The following is a 13,707-nucleotide window of genomic DNA, read 5'->3' on the forward strand; positions in this document are numbered from 1 at the left end:
TGAACTTCTCACCGGAATCCTGTCAAGAAAAGAACTAGCGTATACCGAGTGAAAATACAAACGGCATTTTCATCAGATGAAGTCAAAAGATCTTTCAAAGATCAACGTCTCGAAGACTTGGAAGACCTTGCACACTAAAAGGCCATTTTCTCTTGAAGACCGTTGGTGTTGGGCAGCACTTTGTCATTGCCCAGATGATCAAGATGAGAGTTAGTTGGACAGCGCATTTATTCCAAAGGTGCAGCACATTTGATTGGCTGCCCACAATAAAAGGTCGTTCAAAAATGTGCAGCTTTTGCTGTATCGGGCTAGTCGACAACAACATTCGGCGTAATGGCGACTTTCATTTTTTAATCGCTCCTTTTGCCTTTTTTCTATGCCGGTCTGGCAAAATATGACATCACATGGGGTCTTGGGTGGGGGTGGGGGGTGTCCAGGCCCCCCTGAGTTATGCATTGCCCCCCAGGTGCCAGGCCAGATAAGTGAATTTGGCGTATTTTCCCGTTTTTTTTTGGGGGGGGGGGGGGGAATTTCCCCCACTTCTCCGTAGCAAACGCACTGTATGTAATGAATGTTTATCAGCATTAACTGAAGAAATTTGGGCTTTGTAAAAAAAAATAAATATATATATATATATATATATATATATATTTTTTTTTTTTTGCCTGACATTTTTTCTGGGCTGAAATTGAAGATTTTATCACATTGTGTGACTGTAAGTGATGCCAGCCTAGAAGTAACAAGAGGCTGCTGTCTTCTCTTTTCCAGAGGCTGCGTAGACAATTAAGAGATGGGGTGACAACATATATATGAGTGCTTTCGAAAGAGAACATATATTACAGCTGAATGTATTTTATTGTTATTATTTACATTGTAGATTTGTGAGCAATATTTGAGAGACATTGGCCTTTTGCGTACATCGAATAAGTCGGCGATCTTTTGAGTTCAGGTCATGCACAAACAAAAGTGTTGGGCTGCTATTTTCGTTTAGTGTCATGTCTTTTTCAAACATGCTGTTCTCAACAAATGGACACGGCATGAAGCTGTGAAACGGCGCAGAGTGACGTGCGCGTGTTGTTACAGTGCCCCCCCCCCCCACCCCCGTCTGCAATGTGGCACACTTGACGTGTGTGCGGTATATTTATGACTCCTCGCAGGCTCGACGCTCCGCGATGACTAGCGGTATGCATTATTTGAAAAGCTCCGACAGTGGCTTTTTTTTTCTTTTTTTTAAAAATTTTTTTCCAGCCTTCCCCCTACCCCCCACCCCCCTCCCCCAACTTGTTTTAAACAGGGCGCCAAGCTGCAGCAGAGCTGGAATAGTTTTCGTTTGGTGGGGAAATCGGAGGAGCTCTATGTGTGTGGCGCAGCCTCACATTTGGATTCGTTTGCTCAAACTGTAAAAGTGGGCTCGCTGGAGCGCCGTCGCACCCGCCAACTTTTGAATGCTCGATCACCCAGCGAGCTGAAAGAAAGCCTCAACGTGTCTTTCTGATGCAATCTTCTACTGGATGATTCTTGGGTCGCAACTTCCGCTCCTGGCGTCATCGTTATTGTCACCAAGCATATAAATTTCATGGTGTCACAGCATCACGAGCTGATTTTTCTTCTTTTGGCTGCTTGCATGAATTTTGTCTTTGTATCTTTGCATCTTGATTTAAGACCCGAAGGAGCACTTTAAATCCAACATGACATTAAATGCGCTTTATGGCTTTCAGGCTGCGGCGGTGAGAGCAAAAACATTTTCATTGAAGTAGCAAACATCATCTCAAGCGTTATTGCGGCCTCCCTCCGAGAATCAGTCGCACGTTTATTTCCGTGTAGGCGAGGTTTGAACTACTTGGGGAGCAAGCCTGACTGAACATTAGACGGCAGCGTAATGGGAGCGTCGTCGGTATTGATTTCCTACCCGACCGTTCTTGTTTTTTCATCCTCGAGCCACCGTTGTGTTCTCTGCGCCTTCTCGACTGCCTGGACGTGACACGACGAGAGTCGAACGATAATCGCCATGTATCGAAAACAAGGGCAGTTACAAATTTTAAAGTGTGGACATTCTCAATATTATCCAGGGCGCTCCTAAAGATGTCAACAACCTGTAGTTTGTGGTCCAATAATCGCAACGAGTCACACTCACGTGAGCTCAAATTTGAGCAAGATGCGTAAAAAAAAAAAAAAAAAAAAAAACATGTTCAAGAATCAAGATTCAAACAAATATTTATCCCGGTTGGATAAGATAAAACTGCAAGCACAAACAGACATTCAGGCACTCTGCCAGAGACAATCAATGAACATGGACAGCAGGCCAAAGTAGCGAATATCAGATCACATCGACACAAAACATAACATAAAACAAACACATATGAAAACATAAGCATAAAACAAACATTACAGAACAAAAACATCACAAAACTAAATACAAATACACAAACATGAATACATCAACATAACAAATTTGACTGTGGTTTGCCTGGTGGCAGAGGGGAAAAAGGAGTTGGCGTTGTTTTGTTGTGTTGTTTTTTCTTTTTGGCAGGCTAAAGAACGATCTTCACTAGCAAAGGAAAGGCAGGTCGCGCATTCCAAAAAGCTCAAAAACAGTCGACAAAGAGTGAAAATCAACAAAAACACACCACGTGGAAAGAACATTTGGACAAAACCATTCAAAGACGAAGGCGGCAAGGAAAATGGCGGCGGCGGCGGCGGCGGCGCGTACTGAACACTTGTGACGCTTCGAGCAACCGCTGACAAAATCTACATCTGTTTCAAAACGCTGATAGAATTTTGATTTTGTTTGCTCAAGTCTACATGCGCATGTAATCTAATGACTCAGCTATTCAGATTTCAAATGATGTCGGATGAGCGGCCCAAATGTTTTGTTTTGTTTTCGTCAGGTTACGCGCTGCCGTTCGGTTGATTGGATTGCCTTTTGTTGCCGGCATTCTACTGAGCCCGAGTGGTTTTCGTTCGATGCCTGACGGCTTATGTCACATTCTTCTTGACGCTCCGCACTAGTTGAGACGGAATCAACAAGGAATGCGGCCCGTCCGCCCATCGGCCTTTTTCACATTTGCCACACAGTCCCTTGTTGGCAACTGAGTGCACAACGCTAATACAAGAATGGAATGCAGAACGCCTTTAAAGTTTATTCCCAAGCTCTCAGCATTGCTTGATCTTTCAGGTCCCACTCTTTCAGAATTTCGGTGGAAATCGGGGATGTCGTTGTGTGCGCGGGTATCCTGGCTAATGGAGAGTGCCCGAGTAGGAAGGACATAAAAGGAAATGGCCTTGATCCCCATTTTCAAAGGGACGTCATTTTCGAGGAGGTTTGCGACAAAAAAAAAAAAAAAAAAAAAGGCTGAACCCGGCTGTCGAGGCTGCGACTTGCCTCTGCGTTGGCCTCAAGCCTGCTCATTTGTAATGTCATTTACTAGCCACAACACAGGAGAGGTCATAAAAGCCTGTGAAAGGAAAGGTCCAAACATTACCCGGGCCACATCCACAATAACGTTGAGGCAACCACGATTCGAAACGACAAGCATTCGAAAGTATTTGCTCACAAACAGGAAAAAAGCATGTTCAGTGTTTGCAAAATGTTATCAAGCCAAGGCACGTATTGTACATTACAAAGAAGATAGAAATATAATCGCATCCCGCCGGGGAACAAAAATGTCCCGAAAAAGTGGCTCCGCTGGTTGATTGATTGATTGAACATATAAACGCATGATCATTTGGAATGTATCTTCTGCCATTTAGTGGAACAGCGCTGAATAGTTTTGCGCACCGATATATTTCGCAAGTGTAGAAAGATGAATTAAAAATGAATGTGATTATGTGAAGGAAAATTCACAATTTGCAGACCAATCGAGTGAAACTGGATAAATTCCCGCGGCACGCCTGAGAATCACTTATATACATTATCAAGAGTCTTGTGATATTTGTTAGGAGTTTTTGTCTATAAAAAAAAAAATCCTAATTGGTTAATTAAAAAAACAAACATTTCTTTTTATTCATTTATCTCATTAAAAAGTTGGCTGACTGAGCTGTGGTAAATTAAGTTATTTTACAAATGCTTTTTTCTCAAAATAATGAGTTTACTAATCATAATCAAATTAACAATAAATAATTACGTAAAATATTAATTCCAAAAGAATTGAGTATGAAAATGAAGTACTTTACATACAAAGCTCAGGTTTAGCTGTTGTTTTTTTTGATGACCTCATCCGACCCATCTATTGATTTTGCCCACCTTGTAACAAAGCTGTACAGCGACGACATGTTTATGCGCCACGTCAGTCGGACGATGACCTTGAAAGCAGCTCGGTGCGGCGAGCTCTGGAATATTTTGTCTCTCCAATTTCTCCTCGTTTATTGCAGTCCATCACTGTCGTGAGCTCGTTATTGATCAGAGAGAGCAATGCGTCTCATGTTCACAGTTAGCCGTGTCCGACGGGCTCCCCATCAGTCTTACACGAGCGGCACCGAGTTCAACGTCGGCCGCAACGCTCCGTTTTTGCCACAACTTGTTAAGAAACAACATTTTTTTTTTTTTTTTTTTTTTTAATTGAACCACAAACACGGCAGGATTCTGAAGAAAGGGGCGGATTTCCCCGGCTGTTGTATTCATATTATAATGATACAAATAGAGGAAATGGGCAAGAATAAAGTTAAGAGTAGATATGTGAGAGGCTGTTGGCAATGATAGCCGCATTCACTGACTGCAGTTGTGCATGACGGCAACAGAGACTCTCCACGCTTTGCTTTTTAGCCACAGGTAGGGGTAAAATTATAAATATAGTTAAGCATTATTGTAGAGCATGATGTACTGTACATGTACTGAAGCGGTACAGCTTGGAGGTGGTCCTCTTTTGCGATGAAAGCGGCGCCGTTCACCTTGGATTCCAATTTCCAGTCGCTCTTGAAAACGAGTTGGAGACAAAACAGCAGCAGGATATGATTCCAAATTATACTCAGAAATGAGAATCTATGAATACGCTGTCTCAAATCATCCGGAAAAGCTCGGAGAACGGCTTAAAGCGATTATCTTCCCTTTCCAACAAGTTGCTTATTGCTATGATTTCAAAAAGATGTTCGGACTACTTTTCACTGAAATGTCAGCGTGACCTAACTTATAGTGAGCAATCCCGCATTTTTTTGGCGTTCCCGCTCACATGCGGACCCAGCATTGAGTACCCCCGCCGCCTCGGTGTCAAACAAGATAGAACAGCGCCGGTGGTGGTTTAATTATGTTTGCCTTCGGGCTTCCACAGGGTGACATACCACAACTCTCAACGTCTCCATGCCACAAGGAAAAGACTCGGCTGGCACGGTTTCAATATTTTAATCAAGTCTTCTATTGGCATTTATAAACATTGGCCCGAGTGCTCTTTCGTATACTTGACTGCTCCGTTCACATTTTGCTAGCGAGAAAATGTAAAAACGCAGACCGATATAGTTTGAGCAGTTAAAGCCAAGACAAGTCATGGAGGTGCAAAGAAGAATGCCGACCTCCTCATTTGATATCAACAGAAATGATTCCCGGCAAAGGGTTGCGGGTGAGCTGGAGCCTATCCCTGTTGACTCCGGGCGAGCCACCCTGGACTGTCACATAGAGACAAAAAGAAATCCCTCAAAATCACAGTCTACGGATAATTTAGAGCCTTTCATGAACTCAGGAAGTCACCGTACCCGAGAAAACCCAAATAGCAATTCAATTCGACTAGATGGTATATGCCACACATTTCATTTGCACGGACTCAGCCCGCTGGAGGTCTTGCGCTCAGACTATTTGCGAGCAAAATCAGAGCATTCTTGACTTGGCTCCAAGTCTGATGGACTGAACATTTTGCTGAACAGCTTCAGTTGCATCATTCAAGCAAATTGATTCACGTAAGCTGCCAAGAAGGACAAAGGCTTCAAGACGTATGTGTCAAATTATATTCAGAACGTGGTACCTCTTCCAAGTCCAGAAACTAATCTCTGCGCTATGCCAACATTTTAATCCCAGGATGCAAAGTAACGAGCTTTGACTTCAACGTCAGGTTCTCAATGTGCCGTCTAGCTTCCTTTCGGGCAACTGCGCTTTGGATCTAGCACCAGGTCAACAACAATCAAGACCCACGGCGTGATCGAGGTCCACGAAGGCAGCGTTCTGGCCACACGCGTGCTGTGTTCTGTCCGTGTTCCTCGGTCCAATACTGGCTCGCATACGTCCTCTTTTCGTAAAGTGCCGTCTACGCAGTGTTAGGTTTTATGCTAAAGTTGTCGACGAATCTCCTCACCAGCGAGAAATCCGACACAAAGCCGCACATCAATACTCAGAAGTAGAGCCTTTTGTTTGCTGAAACTTTTCCCTATTTTCCTTTTTCCTATTTTCCTGACGACAGCGTTTCGAAAATCGAACGGAACACCGAAGAGACGATGAGAACCAGATACATCTGGGCCGGCTGAGATTTTAAAATTCAAATTCTGCACTTGAGCGTTGGCATGTATCCAGTAAGGTTGTTGAATCTAAATAGGACATCTCATCTCTCGTAGCTAAATGAGATCATTTCGATACAGTAATCAAGAAAAATGTAAGAGTCTCAAAAACAATACAATGAAGGGAAGTCTCAATTCAGTACTTTTCAGTCCGCGTCAATCCAAACTGAGCCTTATCATGATCGTGAAAGCAGAGTTTTTGATACGGCTCTTGTATTGGGCCCCATTCCAATGTTGCGTCTTTAATTAAAGCGAACATGTACGATATGTTTTTGGAATGTGAACAAGGGGAAAATCCACGCAAGCCCAGGGAGAACGTGCAAGCTCCATACAAGAAGGAACTGACATTCAAACCCGGAACCTCCGAAAAAAATGGCAAACCACGAACCTACCGTGCTGGCCCCAAGCAAAGAGCAGTGAAAAACAAATGCTTTTAGTCCCATAGAAAAGTGTGAGAAAATTGATTAAAAGATGCTGTCAAAGGTCTAAAGGGGGATTATGAAATGAAAAAAAGACAACAAAAAGAAAATAGCTGGGATAGATCAGTGCACGCTACACAGTAAGACACGGCCTTTGCTCTAGTAGCTGATATGAAAGTCGAGTTGGCCTCTTGAGTGACAATTTTATTCCCATTTGCTTTTTTTTTCTTTTCTTTTCATCAAAAGTGACAGTCATGGCGAGATCAAAGTGCATCCTCCCGGTTGTCCCTGTGGCACTTTCTCACTCAGCTCTTCACTTGTGACGTTGCCTTTGAAGCCGATGGCCACCGTTACAGGCTCACGTTTCACAATGATGGTCAAAACACAGCGTCGGCACAAGCGAGCCGTTTGGACTACGCCGTTGACTGCGCACCGGGCAAGGGATCCCGTGCAATATGTTCCTTCGCAATCAAAGCCCTGGAACGCCAACGGGAGTCATGACGAACAGGACTCGGCGGCCGTAAAAAGCTCCTGCTGACAACACTTATTTCGGCGTCTTCTTCATGTCCCCCAGGGAAGGTCGATTGCATCAAGAAGCTTTTAAATATGTATATTATCTCTCAAACATGCTATGAAATCTCATACTGAACAAAACGTTTCTATATCCACTACATAGAATTTGATCTGTTGCACCATTTCAAACCGGCAGCAATCGCGGCCATGTGATTTTACCTAGATGGCATTATCTTGTTTCTTTGTCCCATAATTCTCCAAACGGGAACCCGAGGGAACCGACCGTGGTGGTGGATTGAGATCTTTTATAAAGCGCAAAACAGGCAACTAAGGACAAGCGCTTAGGGCTGAGGCAGACAAACAGCAGCCAAGGTCAACGGCAGTATCAGGATCAAGACTGTCAATCAAAGGAGGGAGCACTGCCACGCTGGGAATATGTTTCCAAGACAACCCACAAGGTGAAAGACAGGCTGGAAAAGTCACAGACAAAAAAGCAACTAAAAAGGATAACCTTCAGAAAAGTTCGATGAAGACACTCCGAATTATGTTTATCCCATAACGAGCTACTAAATCAGTCACCTTGTCAATTAAGTTACAAAGCATTTGCGCAGTCAACCGCATTTGATTTTACTTACTGCGCTTAACTCCAGTTGAAGTTACTCCCGAGTTGAGTGAACGGATTCAAACGAGCTGTTCTGGAAGTGGAAACTCAGAGTTTCCTATCTCGGAGTAGGTCAACTCAGATTTCAGGATGAGACTCAGAGTTTGATCAACCTGCTTTGTGAAATAGACACCCGCTCAATGGCCGCGCTCCGGCGAGTTCAATTTGAAAGCAAAGTAGCCCTGGAAAACAGCATCTTTGTCAAAATCAGCTTTGGTCTTTGCAGATGGGCCTGAACATCATCGAAGGCAGACTGTAAAAGAGTCTCACTGCCAACAAGATCTGGTTTTGCAAAAAACGCCGTACTAGCATAACAGGCCCAAGCTTATTTTGAAAAGCCCCTCATTACTCAATCAACAAAAATACATTTTGTAGAGAATATTTATACCGTAACGGATATAAAACAATCTGAAATAAACATGAATGTCTAATGGAATGGATAAATGAGCACACTATTCTTATTATCTTCCTTGAAGACTCTTGATGGAGTATGAAAGACGGCAAAGAGGGAAAGGCGAGTTATTGGTTGGAAGGGTAATCCACCATTTCCAGACTTTGCGACACATTTTCTTGTGGTCTTTTTCAAAGCAGCTCGCAAGTCTGTGGAGCCACGCTGAAACGTGTTGACTTCCGATACATCCTGGCCAGATCGGCCACGCGTATGCTACGAGTTCGTTCTTGAACGTTACTCTGGTTCTTGCCTTCTTCATCAAAGTGCTGCCAATTGCAACTTTCTCTGGCCCCATGGTAACTTATTGAGGCGTTCGCTAAAGACCACTTTCAACTGCACAAAAAAGAGAGCAGCTGGACAAAAACTAGTGGTCAAAAAATCGAATTTTACAAAAACTGGGGCACACATAAACACAGGTTCCTTTGTTTGTTGGTTGGTTGAGATGGATTGATGTAAGGTGTATTTGAGTAATAAAAGGTTTTGGTTCAAAATAAACTGGTACCGCTCAGTAAAATTCAATTACTCAAGGTAGTAAGAAAATGTACTTTATGTGCTCTACAATCAACCAAGAGATTTTTTTTCTGCATGTTCACCAACGTTGAGCTTATGGACGGAAAATAAAAGATATGTCAATGATGTCATGGCATTGCCCGAAAGCACTGCGTATCCTTCCAATGGGGGACAAAATTGCCATGAGTAGTCGTAGCGCACTTCACTTTGCTTCAATTGCTTTCAGACAAGATTGTTCAACAATCAATTCCACACAATGGAGCAGAATTCTTAACCATCACCGATCAATTTTTATGCTCATCCCAATTTCAAACGACATACGGAAACGAATAGACAAACAGATGCCACATGCCTGAATCCTTTTCCGAGTTGCTTGAAGTGAGGTCCGGGATTAACAAGGACAGGTTGAATTACATCTGGAGTTTGGGGGCAATTCAATAGGAAGTGAATCAATCCGAGGATTAATTGTTGCGCCACATCCTGAACAGAAGACACTCGATACAGCCGGAGGGAGACAGCTATAAATGACGTGAAAGACACACAGCCTTCGACAATGGCTTTTGCCACTGACTGAAGCGTATACCAGATAAAAGCGACCACAACAAAAAAAAAAATTAAAAATCCTTTTCACCTTGACATGAAGTGGAGAAGTGTTGTTCTAAAACGGTGTATTCATTTGTTGTGGAGTCCTAAAAAATAAATAAATAAATACAAAGAAAAGAAAAACAAGGCAGTTTAGTGCAAGGCTAAAATTCTGCACTTGACATTCTAGTAATGAATATTGACTGCAGAGGCAGACCAAGTGAAGATTTAAAGATTCTTTGGAGGGGGGGAAAAAAAAAAAAAAAAACAGCTTTAGAGCCGATTTTCCTGCGCCTGGTTTGAAGTGTGCCAATGGTGACGACAGGCTCATTAAACGTCGCCTCCCCCTTGTGTGACAGCAACCATTTGTTTAGCAGCCTATCTCCTCTGCGGCTGGCCCGGATGCGACGAGTCAGAAAGCGCGTGAAGCGTCCTGCACAGACACCTGACAAATGACAGCGTCGCCCCGCCTCAGACGCTGCGCGAGAATAATGTCCGAGAGGAATCCATTTCCTGCTATGAAGCTCAGCTTAGGTGAAAAAGCCGCAGGATGTTTCGCGGGGGCTCACCCGTGATGGAAAAGGAACGTAATACGTGGAAAAACAGATGTGGGGAGATTGTAACATATCTGATGAATTATCTGTGAATGTTATTAAAAAAAAAAAATGCTGCTGCCGTTGTATAATTCATTCATCTCTATTAAAATACAGCAAAACCTCTAAGGTGGAACATAATCAGTGCAGAGATCCCCAGATCTGTTTGGATTTTGAACCACATAAATAATCAACGGTCAATGTTTGCAATTTAGGTATCGTTTTATCATGAATACCTCACAAACAAGTCTATAAAGAAGTTAACCTCTGTTATTAAGTTTTATTCTGATTCAAAACAAAAACGAGACACAAATTGCACAGTTAATTGATCCTTGCTAAATTTACCGCTACTGAGTTCATGTACGAAATGTGGTCTGAATTTTAATCTTCTGCTTTATTCATTCGTAGGCAAATTATGTCGAGCAAAATTACCAGTGAACTCACTAATATATGCATAGAAATGTTCTTACTCTGTGCAGGAGTTCAGTGTAGATGCGAAATCACTGTCGGATTTATGACACGTGTGCATCAGCCAATTTTCTTCTCACCGCCACGCAAATGACAGTGAATCAGAAGTCATTTGAATCGACCGTCTCGGGCCCGCCATCGCCAATCTGCATAAACCGCGCCCCTATTCCCCTGTGAAAGGACGGCGGTTTGGTGCACTATTGACAAAATAGACGACGAGTGGGAAATTCCCCCCCGCCCCCACTATTGTTTGGCACCTCTAACAAGGGTCACTTTCAGAAGAATATTCAACGTTGCGGAGATTTGTAGCATTCCACATGCGTTGAAGTTGTCACGGTGATCTTGCTGATCTTAATTGCATGAATGAAAGAAGAATGGGGAGAAAAGAAAGGTATTGGAAAAGCGTAATTGAAATGGCGGAAACGCTGAGCTGCTAGACAAGGCTCAAAAACTTTGCTTCTTATCAGTCTGAGAGGGGTACGGGATATTTATCTCCAAAGCTTCCCTTTGATACTCCTTGGCAATAAATCCGCCTCCAGTTTTCAAAGCCTCGATGCGATTGTGTAGAACACATTCTGTCTGTGCGTCACTTCAAAAACATCCATTTGTACCGCTTTGGCTTTTAAGGGTTTCTTACTCACTCACGCCTGAATGTATCCCAGCTCTGCAAAGACTCGCTCTTGTTGTCCACCCCAGCCTTTATGCTAATGAACGATTGTGAAAAGAGAACTTGATTGCAGGTTTGCCTGTCGCCATGATAAAGGCGAGATACTCCCGATACAAACACACACTCTGGCTTGGCTAATTACTTTTGAAACGGAGCCATTTATCTTCATCTGAAAGGCTTGCAGATAAGACAGCTGTATAACCCAGCAACGCTATTGATCTAAAAATACAGGAGGACAACGAGTGGATCCCACCTACATCTGAAAAACAGTCCGAGTATTGTTTTGTGCGGGAAGAGACGTCTTCCCCACTTTATAAGCACGGGCGAGAGGGCAATTCGTGTAGTCTACATTTGAAGATTTACAAGGTAATACATTTGCTCCTAAATTCTCTTCTTGAGCTTTCTCACCCGTCCTTATCAAAGCCAAGGACAGACTGGCTATTTCCTCATTAAAATTGCAAAAGAGTCAGGATTTATAGGCCGCATTTGGAAGGTATGAAAAGTCATGTGGTATGCGGTTCATCACAGCCGAATCTGGATTTACATTTTGGATGATGGATGAACCCTCTGCAATAAGGCGCAAAACAGCTGCAGAGACTTTCCTGCTTTCGTGCGTTTCATTCCACAGCGTTCAACAATCGCAGGGAAAAGGACTTTCTGACGTAGTATGGCGTGCCATAGAAAGTGTAAACTAAGAATGAAATGCCATGTGTGTACGTCAGAAGAAAAATAAATCCTAACTTCGGTGTTGTGCCGCGCATTATAACTGAAAACAAGGGTTTACGGTCTTTCACGATTATTTTGTTGAGGGTGCGTATTTTTACATTACTGATACACTCGAGGTGGAAATGAGCCACCGCACGCCTGGCCTTCCTCTACGGCAGGGCGCGCCAAGCAGAGTATGGCTTTGCGTTTCCATGACGACTACCGAGACTGAATCCTGGGAGGAACAGCAGTTGAGCCATATCATTTTGAACGCGAGTCTGACCCAAAAGACTCACGGATACAACAGGATCTCTCAATATCATAGAGTGCCTTAATAGTAGCGTTAACTGATGGGTTAGTAGCCCAGACTTTCAGCCGGCTGGTTAGCGCACTCGACTCTTAACCCCGGAGGCATTACAGCACTACAGTACATTGCCTTCAAAGGAGACATTGTGAAGACTATATATCATATTTACGCCATAGTCGCTAGACTACACGGAAACATTACGATGGCAAAGCCCAAAAGAAAGTAGAGTTGCAGATCAGTATTTGCTACATATATACAGAAAAGAACTCAACAAAAGTTTGCCGCATGCTCCAAATGCATGGGTCTGCACACTGTTTGACATGTTGAATGTGGCTTGGCGATAAAGCGCCATCTCCAAGAGTGAAACGCAAACCCCAATTGCGATTAAGGTGGGACGTTCTTTAAGTGTAAATTAACGGCAGAATACAAAGATTTGCAAATCCTTTTCAAACTATATTCAATACACTACAAAGACAAGACGTTTCACGTTCAAACTAAAGAACATGGACGTGTTACAACAGCGTGGCTTAGTAGTAACAAAGTGCGAGTACCAGACTAGCCTGCCAGCAGTCCAGACCTGCCTCCCATTTGAATCAGGTGTGTTGGACGAGAGAAACAATGAAAACAGGCGGGACAGCGGTGCTCCAGGATCGGAATTACTCACCCCTGACGGTTACAGTTGTTATGACGACTCACAACCGGGCAGGATTTTGAGTCTCTGCACTACAATATCTTATTTAAAACTGAGCCAATAAACACCACTGACATTTGAGATGATCTACATTCAGCTCCACTGAGTGCTCTCTTTCTCGCACACTGAGATCCATTTGATGCTTCGCTGAGTGTAACGCGAAAGGTCTTCAATCTCGGAGAGCACCTGCGCGTTTGCACTCAATCATTCGGCTACCATATCCAGAAAAGTGATCAACTCATCTCATGGAGTGGCTCTGAATTTTGATGTTCAGTAGTTTAAGGTGACATACTGAACAAAACTATTCCAATGAAACTTTTGTGTCAAAAACTGACATTCAAATGTTTTGTTAATGATGGTAAGCATCCACAGAAATGTCATTTTTGATACATTAGTCCAAAGTTGCATTCATGTTTTTCACACGAATCTTCAGATGGCCAAAGCAGACAGCTACGCAAACATCCCAAAGACTCCCCAATGAGGTTAAATTCTGGACTCTGTGTGGGCCAATCCATGTGTGAAAATGTTGTCTCAGGATTGCTGAACAAATTGGCCCTGTCATCTTGGAATACAGCCAGACCCTCAGGGAAGGAACTCCATCGATGGAAAAGTCTGCTCTTTCGAGTATCTTCAGCTAATCATGGGGCCACGACTTCTTAGCCTAAT

At 43.2% G+C, this 13,707-nt stretch overlaps 1 long non-coding RNA gene across 2 annotated transcripts in view; it reads right to left on the reverse strand.

The window, feature by feature from the left end:
* LOC147149259 (uncharacterized) overlaps nt 1-13,707 on the reverse strand; it is an 88,665-nt gene that overhangs the window by 40,017 nt on the left and 34,941 nt on the right. The window contains exon 4 of one of the 2 annotated variants that reach the window (XR_015086555.1): nt 2,229-3,455. The exons of the other annotated variant lie outside the window; for it this stretch is intronic. This is a non-coding gene — a long non-coding RNA (uncharacterized LOC147149259). Of the gene's footprint in view, nt 1-2,228; nt 3,456-13,707 lie in introns of those variants that run through there. 2 annotated transcript variants of the gene reach the window in all.

Source organism: Filicampus tigris, chromosome 4 (assembly GCF_054856515.1).
Source record: "Filicampus tigris isolate MCC_2025a chromosome 4, RoL_Ftig_1.0, whole genome shotgun sequence".
Taxonomy (NCBI): domain Eukaryota; kingdom Metazoa; phylum Chordata; class Actinopteri; order Syngnathiformes; family Syngnathidae; genus Filicampus; species Filicampus tigris.